The sequence below is a fragment of the Tyto alba genome, unplaced genomic scaffold (genome assembly GCF_018691265.1).
Source record: "Tyto alba isolate M040663 unplaced genomic scaffold, T.alba_DEE_v4.0 Super-Scaffold_48, whole genome shotgun sequence".
Lineage (NCBI taxonomy): Eukaryota > Metazoa > Chordata > Aves > Strigiformes > Tytonidae > Tyto > Tyto alba.
The window spans coordinates 1538792-1560573 of NW_024881324.1; positions in this window are offsets into that span (position 1 = coordinate 1538792).

The following is a 21782-nucleotide window of genomic DNA, read 5'->3' on the forward strand; positions in this document are numbered from 1 at the left end:
GTGTGGAATCCTATAATGCCACTTGTAGGGTTGCTTTCCGGGAGTGAGTTGCATTCTAAGGTAAGGGGTAGATTTTATATTGAAAATGAGGCCAGGGTCTTCTTATTTTTCCTTTTTACCTTCCAAGACCTTATAGGTTTCAGCTCTGTCATTCACATGGGTCCAAACTCCCAACAGACAATTGTGGTTGAGAGATAAGATTTTAATCCAGAACCTCTTTCTGTTTCAGGTGAATGCTGCTTTGTGCAATTCAGAGCCAGTAGCGTTTCCAGATAAAACACTGAGGCTGCCAGTATTACTTAAGCAATTAAGAAGTTGCAAAGAAGGACACTTTTTTCTCTGCAGAGAAGGAGGTGGAAGAAGGAGTCTGCCCTTCAGTTCCTTTAAAATGCAGTATGAGGGAAAGAGCTTTCTTTCTCTAGGAGCACCTTTCTTTTCCAGGAAATGACAACTCCCAATACACTTTGAAAATGCAGGAGGAGTATATGGCCTAACACATATGCCGGCCTGGATTCAACAGCCCAGTAATGGCTTTGGGCCACTTATTCTTTCCTGATGTGAAAGCATGGCACTTTAGCTTGTGTTTTTGGCAGCAGGGAGCCCCACAGGCTGGGGAGAGCTATTTTATGTACTGTGCGTATGAGGGGGAGCATTATGTTTGGTACAGGGGAGCTGCTGAGGTTTTTATACTCTCATTACTAGAAAACATTTCTGTGTACTTTTCTCTGTGTTTTTATTAATCCATTTCATTTCATGCTGTCTCCCCTCCCACATCTCTAACAGCTGCTCACACAATATCTCACCTACAGTTTGGGAAGACACAGTAGGCAGATCACAGTATATATTGCGTTATACTCCTGGACGTACCATCTGCCTTCTCCTCCTGGACATTTTTGCAACCAACTATTTACAACAACAGAGGGTCTGGCTGCTTAGGGCAGATCCTTTGCAATGAATGTCTTGTAAATAAGTGAAAGTTAAAAGGAGCAAGTAGCAGAAACAATCCTGCTTTAGTTAAAATGCTTCTGCATGGTTACCAAATGACTCCCACTTCGAGAGAAAAAAAAAAATGAAATGTGATTCTTGGTGTGTCTCTGATTCATCTAGTTTTATGACCACCTCACCTCTTATCTTCCTAAAACTGAGATGGAGAGGCATAGAGCTGACTGCCACAAGGAACACAGTGACAATGTCATTTATCCTTAGACTTGCTCACAGCCAAATCCTCTTTCCCATCCCCCCCCATCCCTTCCCCCCTTCATTGCCATTAACAGTAGGGAGTCAATAGCAAAGGTCTTGAAATGTCCATTCAGTGAGAAGAACAATGCCTGTATTGTTTGCTTTAATGAGAGATCCCTCTGGCTGCTTTGAGCCCCTCAAACCGAGTATGTATCTCTATTTGTCCTCAGAGCTTTGCAGAGCAGCTTGGTGATGGCACTCCCATGTGAGACTCCCTTACGTTCATGGCACCACTTGGTGACCTTCTCCATGCTGTCGTAATTCAGAAACTGCCTCCTGCCATTCACATCTCCTGTTGAGGAAAAGAAGATCTAGGTGAGCACAGGACCTGTTTACCTCAACATGAATACAACTCACCACAAAGCTTTGGAGCAGCAATAACCTTGAGAGGTCTGCTTTCTCCCCTTCCCTCGTCATGTGCAGCTTCAGTCAAGCAGCACTGAATAACCCAGGGTTTTAATTCATGGGTAAATGGACTGACTAGTTGGCATATAGATAATCTGCACCGGGGAACCTACTAGTGGAGTCATAGCTTAATTTATGGATCATATACCCAGTTTTCTTTCCCATAGAATTTGGGAAGTGAGTCACAGAGGTGGGTGCCCATGTTATATTAGTCAAATGGTGCCGAAGTAGCCACGTATGTGCTGACCAGGGCTAACACGCGAGAGGTGGAAGTCTACCTCAGCTCTCTCCAAACTGTTGATTCATGCAGTGAGCAGCCCAAGGGAGGCATTGCTGTTCAGTTGTGCTTAGGAATTTGTATGAAAGACTTCTAGGAAACTAGTATTAAATCAGAATAATGCTCATAACATCTTGCTATGACTCCAGGAGCAAGGACCTACATGTGGAAAAGCAATAGCTGTGCACTCCCTGAATCATACTGCACAATGACTTAAAAGATCAAGGTATTCCCCACCCCCATCCTCTATGACATGAGACTGCCTGGCTGTCCAAGGAGGTATAGAATTTTTAATTCCTGCACCAAGAAAATACCAATTAAATCATTATGTCTTTAGCCTGTATGGGAGGTTTTTTAAAACATTCCCTGTCACCCCATGAAGGCATCAATAGAAGTTAAATTGCTTTATACCTGCTTAGAACCCTTATTTCTGTATTTGCACTGCAACAATTGGTTGCTACAATCAATAATTTCCTATAATTCCTTTTGTGAGCAGAACAATAGATAGGAAGTCATTTTTACAGCTGATATTTAGTCAGAGACCAGTTCACAGAAGGAATTACAGCTTTTTATTGTTTGCTGCTGAAGCGTTATAAGATTGTTGCCATTTTTTGCTTTAAGATGGATTGTGGTTGTTTTCGTGAACACTCAGGGTCACAAGTATTCAGCTGATGTTCTGTGACGCCTAGCTAGTGCCATGTATCTGAAGCTGTTTGCTTGCCACCGAAGAAAGATTTATGTCTTCAGCCATGCAAAGTGAAATAGCTGCATTGTGGAGAAGAAGGCAAATGTTTGCTTGTTCAAGTTTGGCTCTTATTCATCTCCCAGCTGACTAAATCCATGAAGATAAACATGACCTGGCTTCCCTAGCTCAGCAATGACTGCTTATTGTCTTCGAATAAATACTGCAATATTATTGCTCCACACTCTCCTGGCCACTGGCAGACTGTGAAAACAAGCTGAAGTGATGCCATAAGTCATAACATATACAGTCCCCCTTGTCATTAATCCAGGGTAAAGGAAGAAAGAAGGATTCAGAAGTCAACTTTGTTTTAACCCTTTGAATTGTAATTTTTTTTTTTTAACCTCTTCTAAACATGATTGACGTCTCCTAGGAGCTCCCTATCCTTTCATAGGTTAGGAAGCATTAAGTAGTTGCACTTTCCACTGGCTGAGTCTAATCACATTCTTATAGATGAAGTTGGCTGCCCTGGACACCCACAGCTTCCCATTTATCTTTTAAAATACAATCTACACTTTTGTAGATGAGCTCATCTTGGGGAGTGGCAGAAAGATGAGGACAAGAATAGAGGATGGATTTTAGAGGAAACCAGTGTATGATAACACTTGCATTAAAAGCATCATAACAATCTGTCCTAAAGAGAAGAGGGCGAGAGAGGGGATTGGAGTAATGCTATGTTTAAGAAACTAATTTGCATGCAGATGAGGAAAAGCCACAGTAAGGATTCTGAATTGTCAAAGTCTAACTGGCATTTATAGCTACACGATGAGAAAAAAACTTGCCCTGCAAACCCTGGTGAGAAAATATTTCATGTTACTGGCACCTCTTATTCACCATCCTAGACATCTATGCACAGAGATTTACAGAAGTAAACAAAACTTACTGAGAACTGTTATTTTAAAAAAATGATCATACCAGACAATAGTGTGACCAAGAAAGAGAGGTCTGCTTGGAGATGTCATTTTAATAAGTGTGCACTGGCGTTTTGTGTGCAGAAATGAAAACAGCTCTCCCAGTGCCATTCCTTTTCTTCTGCACTTTGCAACTCACCCGCAGACAATCAATGCCAGAAAGTTCACTTCTAAGCTGTTCGTCTGCTATGGTTTTGGAGCTGCAGTTTATCTACTGATATGCTGGAATCTTATGAACATGTTAGTGATACAGTATGATACACATTGGTTTTTATCTGTATATCATGTTGCAATATTGAAGAAGATGAAGAGCATACACTAAATTCTCCTTTACACTTAGGCCATTTTTCCAGCACATTATCACTATGCCACTAATGCCATAGAAGGGAAGGTACTTTACACCCTAAAGTGAATGGAAATACATAATAATTTTTCTTATGTTACCTAAACATTATCAGCATAAAGTTAGCATGCCTAAGCATAACTGAGATGTTATGCATCCAGCACAGCAGACATTTGCCTGCTGCAATTAGATTTTAGGATTATTTTCATTATATTGGAGCTGAGGATCTATTACGGAGATCTACCTACTGACACACAATGTGCTTGATTTTTATTGTGGGACTCCCATGAAGGAAATGCTCCACAGTCGGTATCGTATTCTAGATAGGTGAGTTGACGTTGGAATTATCTTTTAGCTGGACTAAGGGTAATTCCCTTCCCTTCCTATACAGGCTACTTATGAAAAAGGTTAGTTGTTTTAGTTGCAGCAAACAGGAAAAAAATAACAGTTACATAAAAATCTCACTGGAATAGAACTGTTCCCGTCACAACTCCAGTGCTGAAGCTGGAGGTTTGTGTCCTGGATCTTGGAAAGACCTTTGTGCTGGGAACAGATGTTCAGATGCTAGATTATTTCTTTTATAATTTATTGTGGGTACAACATTAAACATAAATTAATAAACCAAAATATATTTATAAACCACAAAGGGAGAAAGATTGGAGTTAGGGGGAAGAGCAATGTAGACAAAAAGACATTGTTGGCATGCAAACATACAGACTAAAGAGACTGCGGAAAAAAGCATCAGCAGGAAATTAAAAGGGAGTTTCTAAGCAGATGAGTGAGAATCTTGTAGAACAGGGGAGACAAATAATCCTACTGCTTACAGGTCCAAAGAAGTATGTGCAGTAGTTAACCCAAGGAAAGAGGGTAAATACCACCATCTTATTACTGTCTTGGGTGATGATTTAAGAAAGCTCTGGGTTAAGGGTAACAACAGGTACGTTAACTAAAACAAGGTGAACCAGCTTATAAAGGAAAGGACAACAGTAACTTCTGAAATCATCTCTATTGTCTTGTGAGTCTCCAAAGAGCCTCACGGGATTTAGTCTTGTGTTGCTTTTCTCAGCCTTTGCCAGCAGCACTGCCTGAAACGTCAGCTTCTCCATCGCTGGTTGTTTTGGTCGGAGGAGAGCAACACTCATCTCTCTCCCATTTTTAGGAGAACTGCATCGTATCTCATTTCTACTATAGGTCTGCCTTTGTGGCATGCCCATTTTGTAGGTGTGAGGAACAACTTAATGAGCTGTCCCTGTTTTGCCATTATCTACTGACTATGAAGACTGACTACAAATACTGACTATCTACTGTATGAAGGCTTTAAGCTGTAGGATCCTCTATTACAGGTTTTCTGCTTTTATTTATTGCAATATGAATACTAACTTGTTTGTATAAGCTCTAGTTCTGATTATTTATTAAGATATTAAGACTTGAGCAGATGAAATGTTTCAGTGATGTTGTAATTTGGTCATGTCAGTGAGAATCTTTACTTGACTGTTTTCCACAGGAACATAGCTCTGAAGTATTTCTTGAACATATTTACAGGAACAAAATCCCACTCCAGCGTTTGTTCCCACTTTTTTCTCCTATTTCTTCATTAATAACATTTTATTATGTCATGTATCTTCTGGTTGAAAATACAACTTTTATTTTTCCTCCTTATACATTTCTTCTTTTTTTTTCTTTTTTTCTTTATCTACATTGCACTTCATATCTTTAGTATAAACTCTCTCATTAAGATTTACTTTCCCTAAACTAGGCCTGAAATTATAAGCTTTATATTTAAAAAGAAAAAAAAAAATACACCTACTTAGCATTTGTCTAGAGTGGAAATTATTTCCTCAGTGTGTTTTGAGTTTTACTTGCTGGTATTAACCACAGTTAAAGTTTCTTTTCAAACCATTTCCTTCAACTTCATCTGCCACTAGCACCTCAAAAGTTATATTCTCTTTTTTGTTCAAGATAATATTTCAGTCATTACATCCTGTCCTTGAAGGGTTTCTGTGACTCTTCTTCTTCAGCATGTAGATATATATGTCTTGTTTCTTTTTAGCAATGTTTTTCCTTCTAAAAATATTTGCAGAACGTTTTTGTCACTTACACATATATCAAACGATATATCCAAAGGTAGGTCACTCCCAAGGCCCTGGCTAGCATCTGCACTATGCTTGTAGTTCTTTAGTTAGAAACTTTCTGCAAGTTTCTCTGTTTGCTCTATGGTTTGCTGACTTCACTCTGCCTGTCTTGTTTCCTACCCAAAACTTCAAACCTCCTCTAGGTTATGCTCTTATTCTTTGCAAACTCTAGTGTATTTACTGAAGTTCAAGTCAGGATCTTCTGGCTGCCTTCTCAGTTCAGGGTCCTTGAGCTCCAAAAACTGTGCATCTGACTTGACTTACCAGTCTAAAATATTTAATACATAATTTAGGAATTTCTCCAATGAGATTGATATTGTTCAACTGTTTCATTTACCTAAACACACAACAGTGTAATAAGTGTGCAAAAAGTAAACTTTTATTTGCTTTGTTAGATGACTTGTTTGCTTTTCCCACACATTTTTTTTTTCTGTTAAACCAGTATGTGGCTTTGCCTAACTAAAAAGACTTCCATTTAGTAGCTTCACTTTATCTCATGAAGAGATACAGTTCTTTCCTGAACCTTTTCCAGTTCCTACTTGCTATTCAGGAGGGTTTCCTGTTTTGAACGAGCTATTTTCTTATCCCTACCTCTTAATCTATAAATCTGTTTGTTGTGTATTACTTATTTACCTCTGGAATACCATACAGGTTCATTAGACAGTGATTAAGGTGTACTATAAACTGTAGCAGTTACATGTTGAGGTAACTGCTCAGGTCTTCCATGTAACAGCAGATGGATTAGCAAGCATTGCAAGAAAGTTCTGGTGAAGGATCAACGTGCCCCTGGCAAGTTCTTCACCGGCTTCCTCGCCCTCACAGGGCGGTTGGCAGCAGCGTGGCACTTTGGGGAGCACATCAGGGAGCACTGGGGGGTCCTGGGGGTGCCCCGGGGGTGCCCCAGCCCTCCCAGCAAAGCTCCTCACACAACCCACCTGCCTGCACTCGGGGGTCAAAACTGCATAGTCAAACGAGTCAGCAGAGTATTACCAGGATAATGTATTAGGAAAGTGCTAACAGAACAGAGATAAAAAAAAATAGCCACTAATTTTCAGTGCTTAGTTCGAACAAGATGAGACATAGCTCTATGTGATGCTGCATTTTAAAAGCAGATATTAAGCCCTTCATCGGCACTTCATGGGCTAGTAGTCTTACTGACTTCAGCTGTGGGTGTGCAACTCAGCATTTCTATGTATGGCATGGCATAACACCCTCACAATCACAAACTCACAAGTCATACATGAAAAACTTATTCTCAGTGACCATGGAAATGGCTTGAGTCCTTAGAAGCCCCACAGCAGTCAGGAAAAGTCTAAATCTTTGGTCAGCACTCAGATACCACCTCTTTCCAGTTCCCTTCCTCACCACCATAAGGAAAAAAAAAAAAAAAAAAAAAAAAAAAAGATGGGATTTCTAATATTAGATGCAACTGAAGCCAGTCACATCTGAAAACTATCTAATACATACAAGACTTTCAACTTCTACAGTAACTGGTGCAGGGTTAGTGTCCTGTCAGCTACCCTGACTGACCCTGACCCTGTAGGGTGGCTAAAATAAAATAGCTCACATTTTTTTAGCACTTTTAATTTTGCAATACTCAACTTTACAGACATAATAATGCTCCTTTATAATGCCGATTTTCTGTGGAATTAAAAAGTGCAATAAATGCCCCAATATTCTAAAGTTTTGTGTAATGTTAAAACCATCTTATTGGAGTGTTTCCCAATGTACTAGTTTTCTACCACAAGAAAGAAAATGTAAAATGTAGATAACTCATGGTATATCCCATTTTAATTTGGAAAGAAACAAACTCGTTTTATCCCCTATTCTCAGAATCAAGTGACTGAACATACATTTCGTATTGGCTATTTAAATTATTTACCCTACACCACACTGTTACCTTCATGAACAATTATTGAGATAGAGCTTTCAGTGGAAGAGGAAACAGGTCCTTGTGATTGAACTTCATGGAAAAATGAACTTAAACATTGGAACAGCTTTCTAGCAGGTATAAAGTCAGTGAGGCTTTATCTATTCATACCAGCTATATCTGAACTACTCTCAAACATTTAAAAAGCATATCTAATAATTTTAATAGTATCTAATAAACTTTTGATGTCTTATGGATGATGTACATCTGTTGGGGAAGAGGAGAATTTTACTGCTATTCACAGTCATACAAAGGCAGTACCTTGAGAAATGCTGGCCCAGAACTATTAAGCAGCACAGATCCACACAAGTCTGTTTATATACATTTCCTGATACCGTGGGGCCCCAGCCGCAGAGTTATTTAGTCAGTATTGACATTATTTAAGAGAATTACAAATGTTTAAGTTGCCACGGAATTAAGATTGCATATCTTGTGCATTATTTCCCCTTTTGTGACATTATTGATAGTACTTCCTCACCTAGACGAGGTATTAAGGGGACAAGCGCACAAGTTTCTCCCAGGGCGACAGGAGCCACACCACTACTCGTGCAGAGAGCCAACAGCTCCACCTTGGTGCTGCTCTGCTGGAATCAAACCCTGGCTTAGCACTCTGCTGAGGCAGGTCGCAGGTAGGTGATGGAGCGTGATGACACAGAAAATCCACATTGGTTTAGATCCCAGATAAACACCTTCGCCTCCAGTGAAGATGCATGTTCTGAGATTCACATATATTTTCAAAAATGTTACCCACGGGAAATCAAATTAAGTAAATAAGTCTCTGTTCCTTCAAAAGACTACATGGCACAATAGAGGTCAGATACAGCACATAAAAAAGCCATCTGATTATGCTGATGAAGCCACATCTCAAAGAAGTGTACCTGTATAAAAACATTCCTTTCCGTGGTGAATTTATATTCTGACAATAGCATGAATATCAATGGGTAATTTACACCTTTATAAGGGTGATAAAGGAGAAAAATGTAGATGTAAAAGGGTTTGTTTGTTTAAAGCATCAGGAATAGTCTACTGTTCCTGATGACACTTCCTCCCATCTTTTTGCCACACAGGACTTAATGGTTTACATGGTGCTTCCATACTAAGAGAAGCAGCCTACTCTCATCCTCCCACAATGACCTGCTTGATCGCATCTCACACTAACGACTGCTCCTGTCGTGCTCTCTCCTCATGCAGTGAGGAGAGGTACCAGGAGTAAAATGGGGAAGGCCTGGGATAAAAGACTTGGATTCAGCCCCGGCTCTGCTTCATATCTGCCATTCAGTCTTCTCTCTCTCTCTGTGCCTCTGTTTCCACAGCCATCTGTAAACTCTTTGAGGAGGAGATACTGTCTCTTTCTGGGTTTTTTGGTGTTTTTAAATGTTAGAGTAATGCCAGTCTTAGGGCAGGTATCTATCCCTATCTTGTAACTGATGTTACAAGAGAGCTGAGTCAGACATCATTTAAAAATAAATATAAAGCAACCCTGGACTTAATCTTCAGATTCAGTATCTCTTGCTTTCTCTATGTACTTGAAAAGGCTTTTGTAGCCCCTGTTCTTCAAATTACCTTTTATTGTCAGTGTTGTAAAAAGGTCCAATACTGGGAGCCTAAAAGCTTGCTGAGCCATTAAGCCACATGGTACCCCGAGCCTAATTGAAGCCTCTGAGTGCTATGATGAACAATAATGTGAAGATTAAATATCATAATAATTCAATAAATAGAAATCATTTAATAATAGGGCAGCTGATGCAAAAAATCAATCATACCTGTGGGGTAAAACAAAAATGTATATAGTATCTTAAATAGGAAGACATTTTGATTTTACATTTTTAAAGACAGAAAAAATGTTTCTGTGTGAAAAGTTTTATTTGGCCGAATTATTCTAAACTACCACATTGCCATCTTCCTCTGCCAAATACCTGTGTTTATGTGATGGGGACTAATTAAGCTCAGCCTTGTCAAAATTCTTGTGAAAATAGACAGATCTCAGCTCCTGTGTAAAAAATTCCAAAGTAAAGGTGAATTCAGCACAAGCAAAGAAACAGTTTAGATCTCACTGGGAAAACAGGAAATCTCTTGTTTCCTATGGCCATCCTGAACACCATTTGGCCTGTAAGTCACTAAAGAAATGTGACTTGCCAAAGTTACATCAGTCTTTGGAAAAAGACCAGTTCCAGTGATATGTTGCATCGAATATGCATGTATTGTCCTACCCTTCTGAGTCCGTTCAAGTAACAAACACTTCATGTACAATTGAGCGTATTCCACTTGCAGAAACAAACGGTCTTTGTTTCATAATTGGTCTAAAACCTTTGAAGCCTGGAAACCTTGCTTGCTGTTACAAAAGAAAACATACTCTTCTCCATCACAGCTATCTTGTCTAGTGCTGTGTTTGTCCAAACACCTCGTCAGTGCCTCACACGGTACAGGAGCATACACATGAGCAGTGTATTTATCAGCTGAGCGTGCGCGTGTTTAACCAGATTGTGGGAATTCCTGCCTGAGGAGGAATCATCCTAACAGTCAGAGGCACATCCATAGCCTGGGAAAGAAATTTCATCTCCCACATGCTTTTCACTCCAATTTCATCTATACATTTGACATTGGGAAATGAAGTTTATTGAACCTCTGCATTCATTCTTTGCAAAGCCCCTCCCCATGTCAAAGCAATAACTCAAATGGAGGCAATTTCAAAAGGTCCCTCACCAGAATTGCAAATGTTCTTGAAAGGTGAAAAATCCTGATTTACTTTACTGGTCTGCTAAGCAGATCTTTTTTATCATTTCTTTTTTAATCTGCAAGATTAAAATAACAAAAAGAAAAGAAAGTAACTAGTCTTTTCAGAGAAGGGAAAGGATCAAATGTTCTTGATTATACTCCTGACCTTACAGATAGTACCCTTTTTCTCTGGAGGGGGGAGTGGAGAAGGCTATGCACTCAAATTTAAATTTTTTTATGTTGTTACAAAGAAAAAGGTCCAATTTCTCCCATCAGTTACATCCACGTAATCCTCACTTACTTGAAGGAAGTGAATATTGACTTAGTGAAGTAGTAAGAGAACAAAGGAAGATTTTATTTTCCCAAAGCTGTGGGAACTTGGAAGGTGTTTACAGAAAGCAATCTGATAAACATTAGTCAAAGGCCAGAATCTGATAACACAATTTTTGGATAGGTAGTGCTTTACAGCATGTAACACAAGTGGTCCCGAGGGAATTTGAAGTTGTGTAGTCCTTCACATCTGAGCAAGAAAGGGTTAAAAATATCAGATAAAATTCTTGCTTGGCCACTGCTTCACACACACCTACACACAGAGGAACAAATCATGACTTAGTAGGTAAGACCGTGAAAAGCCAGATCAACAAGACCACTTTCAACTATTGAGAGAGAGCGAGATTATAAACATATGGTGATACACGAACGTAGTGTCTGTGTAGGTGTGGGACTATAGGAGAGCTATGTTTACAGCTGCCCACCTTCCCCATGCACAGCAAAAAATGGGGAAAGGTTGTTGTTACCATTCTGCTGCAGACAGTTAAATGAGACAGAAACTTAGCATGGAAAAGCCTCATCTCAGGACCCCAGTAAGGCTCAAGCAGCCAAATCCTGCAGCGGCTTCGTTCCAGGCCAATATAATGCACACGAGAGCCACGGTTCACTGCCAGCTCCCGGGTAGGCGCCTTCCAGCAGGACGGTGGCTGACCCCGAGGGCAGGGCTGGGAGCAGAGGCAGTGCCTCCAGCCGGGCCGCCCTGCGCTCGCCAAGGCCAGCGATCGAAGGAAGGGATGCAGTCCCTCCTCGTAGGATGCTGGCGTGGCATGCCGGAACAATGCACAGGGCTTGGCTCGTGTCAAACGATTTCATCTCAAACCAGCCTGACAGTGGGGATCAAGGACACATAAAGCCTCCAAAAGGCTTGTGGAATTAAAATTATTGCCATAGCTGTATCTTGGCGGTTGCTGTGGTTTGTAACTGTGAAAGTGTCTCCTGTACAGACAGTATCTCACATGCATCCCTCGTCCACCCATGGGCTCAGCTGATAGTCCAACCTCTTTGCACGTAAGAGTTACAACAGGTGCTGTGCTGTAAGTAACGTCCCACGCTGCGTCCATGCAAAGCTGCCATGGGCAACACTGTAAAGCAAAAATGGTCTTTCCACCCTGGCTCTGGAGTTTTCTGTCCTCTCTGCAATATCTTTGACTATATTTCAATGTGGGATTTTTATTTTTTTTTTTTTTATTTAATAACTAGTGTGTTCCCTTTATGGTTACAGGGTAATGAGTAATATTTCAGTCATTTATGTTCTAAAAGCTGTGCATTATTGAAACAAATGCATTCTGCTCTATAAATTCCCTTTTTAGGCTTTCATTTGGTCAGATTTACAAAAGCTTAATGTCAGATTATTATTTCTGGCATTCAGTCATCAGCAAATAACATTTTACCTTAAAATGTGATTCTCAGATACCAAACACCAGAAATAATTGATCATCATGACATTCCTTTGTGAATTTCAACTTTCATTTTTGTTCTTTTAACAACAGATTTACTTAGTTCCTCATACCAATTTCTGTGTTTCATTAAAACAGTGCTGCTTTTGCTACTGTGTTCCCCAGTAGAAAGTTCACTCTCAATACTTTCTGCTGGACAAAGCCAGTAAATTAGTACTGTAAGTGCCACTGTATTTTTCAGATCCCCAGATTTGAAGGTGACATCCAGTATTTTCCATTAAAGCCCCATTAGGCCTGGGAGAGTTTAATCTCCTAACTCATTCTGTCTTTTTTTTTTTTTTTTTTTTTTATTCGGCTTATCAGATATACCCTTGTCCCAGTGCACCTCCCAGAATGTTTCCTGTTAGAGTGTTTGCTACTATAAATTCAGGATGTACTGAACAAGTCAGCATCAGCACAGACAAACTAGCCTTAGTCAAATTAATTAAAAAAAAAAAAAATCCAGAAAAATACCGAAAAGGAAAGCTAAGTTAAACACAAAACAAGGAGGGGATTGAAAAATTTTATAAAGTCAAAACTTGCAGATACATGCTTGCATAAAGCTATGACACAAAAGCTCTTGAGCAGCCAGTGAACAGAAGGCTGGGTTTTGCCTACTGCTGTGGTCCGTATATCAGTGCTGGAATTGGACATTAATTAGCACTTTATTTGCTGTTGTTCTCCTTTTCCTACAAATATTTCCTTTGGGGCCATGACAGCCATTTCCTGCCCTTTCATCTTCCTCCCCCACCTTCTCCCTAGTGATTGAACTATTAGCCCCATGTACCTGTGACAGGCTGAATACTAGCTACTTATGGGAGAACCAAAGGGATAAGCACATGCAGGGATAAAGGATATAATGCAACTAGGGGTACTTTTCTCAGATGTGGAAAATAAATTGTACCATCAATAAACAGCAACAAAAAAAAAAAAAAAAAAGGCAAATCTAATAGCATGCTTCAAAATGTTCAACACAGGTAAAACTTTCAGCTTCATAATGTCCTCTCTTAGGCTAAAGTAGCAGGGAGCAGAGCTGCTATCAGCTGTTGGGAGAGGATATGCAGAAAGGCCAGGATTCGGCTGCCCTGTAGAGAATTTAACTTGATTTCACATGTGTTTAAGGCTTAAGCACATGCTGAGATCCCAGAAACATTAATCAAAACTAAATCTTTGCTTAAATGCATTGCTGATGTTAATACATGGTAGAAGCAAAGGAATGGTACAATAATATTAACTAAAGGCAGAGTGCTCTTATTTCTCAAGGTTTGACTTCCAGCTGGCACATGTATTTTTGAAAGCTTTCCTAAACTGTCATTCCCCCTTCCAATTTGAGCACTAGAGAGGGATCTTCTCAAAGGTTTGCACCCTAGGTCTCAGCATACTCTGCCAGTGCCTTCTTTCTTCATTTAATTTCTGATCACTGAGCTGCATGGGAGCAAGTTCTGCAGTCCCAAGCCTGGCAACATTTTTGAAGTCTCAGAGTATTTGGATTGGGCCTATTCTAGCCACCTGGGCATGTATTAGTCTCTCAGATAAAAAGGGACTTTTAAAATGCCTAGATATTACTGCATAATTATTCCCAACTGTTGTTGCATTTTGTCCATGTGTCTCATGACAGATTCTGTAGTTACTTCTGTGTGCAACTCACGTACTGTGTTGCCACAGCTCATGCAAGTAAATCCCAAGATCTCCATCTTAGGGCAATTAACTTATTTAGCCAAACTCAGAAAAACAGAACAAAATGATCATTCCTGGTTCTGCAGCTTCCCAGTTCAAATCTAAGTAGAACTACTAAAATAGAATAAAATGTGTATTTTGTCTTTGTTCCCGTATATTCATACGCTCTACACAAAAACCCTTGGAGGAATTTCAAGTAGGTGATTGCTGGTAATCATTCTGTTTAAATGTGCAAGGTTGCACAGGACCTCTGTCTACTAGGAAACAGAATGTTCTCACTCAATTATATTAGCAATCATTATTTCAATAGTGGAAACTTCCACAGTAAATAATACAGACTTTATACCGTATTTAAGAAGAAAAAGTGTGCTCTTTAAAATCACCGGGGACAAAAAACAGTCAAGCTGGGGAAGATTTTCTGTTTGCTCTCAGCAAGTAAAATTAAGCTATGGGGTTTTGGCCATAATGCAGTTGTACCCTATGGAAAAAAGTTTTTTGAAAAAAAAGAAAATTACTATTTTCAGTTAGATACTGGAGGGAAAAATTATGGGATACTCTTTTAACCATTATGCTCAAGTGTAATACTATTTTCACACATATATATATAAAATGAAAAAGTATGTATTCTCAGAGGTGGGGTTGTTTTTACTTAGCAAGAAGGTTTTTGTCATAGGCATGATGCAATATGCTTTCCAAAGAGCCTGTAAGCATTTACGTTACAGACAATTGTGTAGCGGGTCACTGATGATATCACCCCTCAACTCTCTCGAGAGCCCAAATAGGGTTATTTCTAATCAAAGTTGTTGTTTAATCTTGTTAAATTCTTTTGTTTCTCTGCAGTGAGCAGGCATATGCATTATTTTGAGAGACCTAGAAGATTCAGTAAATTTGGCAAAAAACTATATCATGAGGACAGTCTCACTGCTTCACTTTTATTATGCTGACCCTCAGTTCTGAGAGCACAACCTGGTCCCATTCAAAGTATTTGTTTCCTGTAAAAGAGAAAAGGGGAAAACAAGAGCAAAATAAACGAATTCTGGTAAACATTCTGAAGCTTATTTAACGCTTTTTTTTTTTTTTTTTTTTAATTATTATATTCTGTAAAGCCGATAAACTTTGTGCTGAAAAGAATCTTTTCTAAACTTGCTCAGCTGATAAATTAAGAGAAAGTGTTTCTGTCAGTTTTTCAAATTCACAACTCTGTGAAAGGATCAGGCTTATTTATTTGCTTCTCTTCTGATGCCATTCCTAGAAGAACCTCTTCTTATTTGGGAAGCCAGTGGATTTCCAGATCAGGAGTCTGTAGAAATAAGTGCAGCCCTCCACACTGGCCAGCAAACCTGCAGCAGTACACGGGAAGAGGCTGCCACTTGCCTGGGTAAAAAAATAGCTTTGGTAGGCTGGTCACAAGAGCACTATCTGATGTTAGTTTTTAAAAGAATGATTCACAGAAAATAGGAATAGAGTTAGTGTCTGTCTTACTGAGATTTCCAAAGGTAGAGATGTGGTCCAGAATACGTAAACACTCAAGGTATGCTGAATACTGCATACTTCATTTTACATAGACACTTACTACTCTTCCGTTGCACTCTAGGGAAGTGTTTAGTGACTGGATGTACTACATCCAGCCCCATCGGAATATGGTCTCTTGGAATTGCTGCAATATGAATAATAAGTCATAAGAAGTGCCTCACAACATCTGTTCATTTTCATGCTATGATTCCCACGCAATGATGAAACTCTTGTAGATGCTCATGCCACCTGATTGTAAAGAGTCACCAGTGGCTTGAGTGGTGTGCAGGACAGACTTGAGAACACGGACCAGAATAAAGCAGTATGTCACATTGATCTACCTACATACATGCATTGCTCTGCTTTCTTTGCCTTTGAGGACTATGTGTGGTCGAAAATTCTTCCAGAGGATGGAAGGGGTGGAGAAAGAAAATTTTGAGAAGCCTATATTTATGTGAAAGCCACCAATGTCCTTGTTTAGAGATAATATTTCAGTAGGAGACCGTAAGTAAAATAATCCTGCATGTTTAATTATTTGCTTCAAAATTAAAAACAACCAAAAAAAGACATTTTGTAAACCTTAGGGCAGATACTCAGTAGGTATTAATTGTTACGGCTTCACTGATAGCAGTGAAGCAATGTCAGTGTAGATTAGCTATAAATGTGCTTCCCTGGCTCAGTTTTAATCCATCCTGTAGTTTATGAGAGACATGATGAAGGTGTCAGTTCATTTGAACACACGTTGCCAATCATATGAATAAAACAGATTTAGAGGTAGCAGTTATTTGTCATCGAGATATCTTAGAAGTTTTTCTGTAATATTACAGAAATCAAATATAGGTACAATATAACAGGAAGAAAGAAGCATTATGAAAGTTTTAGACTTGTCCACTAGAAGGGGTGCTTCTGTGTCATCAAGCATTTGCCATGTCTTTTACACACTGTAAAAATAGTAGAGGAAATGGATGTCCAACCTTTTGTGTCACGATGACCACAAAAGCAGCATGAGCATGTAACCTGGTTGTTTAGCACTATTTATGGCTCAAAAATTAAAATGCATACCCATCCTGCCCATGTAGAACATGAGCAGAAAGTGATGATTTACACTAGCACGAAATGGTAGAGAAGTATAGACAGTGAATCTTGCTCTGTCCAAATTCACCTTCTTTCCATCTGTCCTGGTTGGGGCTGGCCTAGAGCTCCCGTTGGTCTGGCAGCGGGAGGAGCTGCAGCCCCCTGAGACCCCAGGGGCTCCCCAGGTCCCAGTGCCCTCACCTGTGTGTGGGGGCGGGGGGAGCACAGCTGGAGGGCTGGGCCCCGATTGGCTGATAGTCCATGTCATGTGACCTTGTGCTCACTATATAAAGGCAGGAGAGGGCTGGGAGGGGCGCTCACTTCCTGGAGTGTGGCTGTGGGGCCTTGGTGTTGGGGATTGCTGGCTGGGAGCAGGCGGGTGTGGGTCGGTGGGTGGTGAGCAGCTGTATTGTACATCACCTGCTGATATTGCTGTCAGTGTATTATTCTGTTACTGTTATTAAACTGTTTTTATCTCAACCCGTGAGTCTCCCTTTGCCCCTCCGATTCCCTCCCCATTCCCAAGTGGGGGAAGGGTGGGTGAGCGACTGCGTGGCGTTTAGCTGCTGACCAGGCTCAAACCACGACACCATCTTATTTTGCCTTGAGGAGGGGAGTTGAGGTTGTGCAACATTGCAGCACATGAGCTGTAGGACACTGTGGTATAAATACAGTCTCTGCTCTTTTGCAGTATAAACTGTGTGCTTTTTCAGCTCAGGAAAATTGCGGATTAAAACCATATTCAGTCTTCAACATAGTGGGGGGGGTGTTGTATATTTATTTCTTTATCTCCTTATCCCAAAAATTTATTTATTCTAAATCATGCAGTATCCAGCAGGCCTTTGGGGAAGAAGGAGAGAGGCACAGAAGTCTGTGCATGTGAGACAAAGGAGTCTTATTTAATTTTCACCTGACACCTCAGGAACTGTGTAGCCATCTTTAGTGTTAGAAGCAAAATGAAATAGCTGCCAGCAAAGTTGAGAATAGCCCATGTAAGAAGGCAGAGTTTCTGGAAGTGTGAACAAATCTTTGGTTTATTACTTATTTATTTAATAAATTATTTATTTATTTTGACGCAACACCCACTGAATGGTACCTGAGACTGTAACAAGAATTAAAAGGGAATAAAGCCTTCAGCCACAGAATAGAGTGCCGATATAGAGGGGATGCTGAATTAAATGTCTAAATGAATGAATTGTGAATGGTGTCCAGAACAGCATATGTAAAACAAAAGGAGAGGCCTGCAGGAGAAAACCAACCTCTGCCATCAGATGCTCCTCCATCAGTAGTACCCAGTGACCCAGCAGCTTAGTTCTGAGAAGGACTAAGGAAAGGATGTGGAAAGGACATGTGAAGAAGGACATGGGAAAGGACATGAGGGAAGGCAACTCAGTAAGGACCTGGACACTAAATGTCCCCACAGTAAGTACCCTAGATAGGAAAGGGAAGAAATGGAAGCAAATATGAGTCAACGCCTAGTCAAAAATACATCACCACAAAATACAAGTGCAGCAACAGAAGCTAGCTGGAAACTGGGGGTGATGCCTATAAAAGCATATCCTTCATTTGTGTGGATAATTTGCAGAACTCCCAATATTTGAATGCTTTTAATAGCAATGCATGCCCATAGTTTCTGTATGAAGCTGAACATCCCTGCTTAAACATCAAAATCACCTTACCCATTCCAGACATAGGTTATCCAGCAGAGATCATCTCTGTTTGTTATGAGGATGGCTCTGAAGTTAACGTTCAAGGGAGCCTTCAGAGCTGAAAAATAAATAAATAAAATGAAAAGGTCAGAACATAGGCTTTTACATGAATTGGTTTTTGAGTACCAGAAAAGGAGGTTCGCATTCGGCCAGAAAGGCTGATCGGTATCACTGCTGATTGGTATTAGACGCATCATCCTTCCTTCTCCAAGAAAGGCATATGCTCTACATACAGGTTGAGTGAAGCAACTCTCTGGTGTTTCCCTCTAGGTAAAGGAGCAAAGATGGTACACAGTCTGCACAACACACATCAGTTATGTGTCAGGTAAAAGTTGAAATGGGTAGATAAATTCCAAAAGACAGCGTATTTACACCTATACCAGCACCTTGCCATGAGGGATGTTGGTCCTCCATGGACTTTAGTTATCAGTAAAGCGTTGATCATTCCCAATAATGAGAAAATATCATGACTGTGAGAAGGAAAACTAAGTGAATTTATCAGATTATTTAGAACAATTCCCCTATATTCATGTTACAATGGAGAAAAGTATCAACTTCTATCCTTCCCAGTTAACAATACAAAAATTGTTGTGCTGGAATCAGCTTTAATCAAAGTGAGTTTATCATCACTAATCTGACTGTCCCTGCACCCTCATGTCTCTTAAGTGTCAGTCCTGCCTAATTCATTGCGACCTCTGAAAAGGGAGAAATGGGTACGTAGGTGTCAGTTTGTCACTCTTTCTTGAGGGACAATATTTTTGCAGCGCTAACTAACCTTAGCAGTGGTTTGATAGGTGTTTAGGCAATCTTTCTGTCCTGCAAAAATCAACACTTTTTGCCCATCACTAGTCTTATGTGGCATAATAATCTCAAAAAATCACTTTTTCTATCCCTCTAGGAATTGCAAAGTTCATCCAGTATAGAGTAATCATTCTCTGATTGACATATAGGCACAATTCCTCTGTCCCTGACTCCCACTTCATATTAGCTGCTTTTTTAAACTGAACCCAAGTAACAGGGGGTATTCCACATGAGTTACAAGGACTAGGATCAGTGTGCACCAGAAAAGCTGGCAGGATGCTGGTCGGAAGCCTGGAGTGACATACTTGCTATTGCAGTTTTATTTTCAGATTGAGATCAGATTAAAATAATCTTCTATCAGGATTAATTAGGAAGAGTAAAATACCTATGAAATACAGTTTTATCTTGTTTTTTCCCTGCTTATATTAGAAAAATATAAATAAATAGAAATAATATGAATTAATAAGAAGAAGAGTAAGAATAAGAGTAAGAATAAGAATAAGAGTAAGAATAAGAATAAGAATAAATATGTATTTTTAAATTATATACATATACATAGATATATATGTCTCTGTATTTTTAAATCCACTTGGGATTCACCTCTTTATCTAAACACCATGTGGAAACATTTTTCCATAAAAATGCACTTCAGACTGCATGCTTCACACAACCTGTAAAAAAGTACCGTAGAAGAGAGCAGTGAAATGCACTTCTGTGCTACACAGGGCGTGTTGTTTCCTTTCTAACCCGCAAATCCAGGTCCTTCCCAAGGCTGCAGGAAGCCTGGAGCCTTCAGTGGGCACAGGTCTGGGGACAGTGGCAAGTCTTTGCATTCAGCCCTGTCCTCCCTGTTCTCCCTCCCTCCCTCCCCTGCCACTCAAGCCCTTATTTTGGGGTTGCAGGAGGTTGCATTTCACCGGCCGCTCATGCTACCTCACCACTGCTGGGGAGAACAAACGGCATCCCAGCCTGTAAAACTGTACTTCCTAGCAACATGTTTGAAACTACAGCTGCCTGATATGGCTAATGAATTTTACAATCAAAAGCTAAAGTGAATTAGCTGTAGCAGATGTTTTTACTCTGGGAACTACCAGACCTTTCTGGCCGTTCATTTATCCTTCAAGAGGATAAAACTCTGCTCTTCTATTATGTGTTGTCATTGGAGCATTGCACAACTTTATCAAACTTTTTATTCTGGAAACTGAATTAATTTTCTGCAAGGGGTTTTTTGTGTGGCTCTTTAATCACATTTACTGGGGAACATGTGTACTGTAAAGTTGGAGAGCCGATTATGGCTCCTAGAAAGGCCACTTTCAAAAGGAAGCTGCCCTCGCTCCTGAGGCCTCCATTTGAAGGTCCTTGGGTTTTGTGAAGAGGAAAAAATTAATTACTATTTTAATAACGAAGCCAAGCCTGCTGAAAATCCTCTTAGAGAGTAGCTGGATGATGTAATGGTTAGCGGGAGGGATATTGAAAACAGTGACCACACAGCCTGCCCTTCACTCTCCTATTCACTCCCTGTAAGATGATACGGGCTGCTGGGTCACACATGAGGGAATTGAAAGCTCTGCACTGCTGGCTTGGGGAGCAGGGGGCTCGCAGGCAACACAGCAAGGGGAGGTCATCCGAAAATTAGCATCTGCCGTCACCTGCACCGCGAGATAACCCCAGAGCTGCAGCTGGGAGCAGCCTTGTCCCCCACCATGCAGAACCCACCGCTCACCAGTGGCCCCAGTGGATCAGGGACCCAGTCGCTGGCCTGAGGGAGCTAGCTGGCCGAGGGGTGCGTAAACCCCGCTGTGCAAACGGGCGAGCAGCTTCGTTGCCTCCCTGAAATTAAGCGATTTGGAGGTTACCCCCACTTGCACCCGGGGCTTTTTCGCATGTGGGACGCTTGGCGCTTGACCCACGCCCTGCTGCGGAGACCCCCCATCTCTGACTGCCCTCAGAGCTGCCAGGAGAGCCTAAAAGGGAGCGGGCATACCCAGCTTCCCAAAAACGGGAGCTCCAAGTTGAATGTGGGACCACACCGTGGAAAAAAACAACGTGCCTCCCAGCCCGGAGGGGCAGAGACCCCAGCGAGCGTCAGTCTCCAGCAGGGACGCTGGGGGAAGCAGCGGTTCACCCGACTGAGATCTCCTCAGGGGCTTTTAAACCCTCAGAGAGGCACAGGCAAATAACCAAAGCGAGGAAAACCCCAAACACTGCCGTCTCTTGGCTGTCATTCAGCTGTGGCGGGTTCGCCAGCCTGCTGCTATCTCATCCTAAAATTTTCTTTTTAGAAACCTTAACAAAAATGGGACAAAAAAACTCAACCAAACAAACAAACCAACCACAGTATAAATGACTGACAAGTAATGGATCAGATTAGAGAAAGTTAAGAAATAAGTAATATCTTCATGATAATTAGAAAATAAGACTATAATTTTTTATTTTTCAACTTACATATTTCCCTCCTCCCTAAAACTACCTCTGATATCAGAAAAGATTAAAAGATTATACAGCATTGATGTGAACCTCTCAGGTTTATAAATTCTGTGACAGAGCAA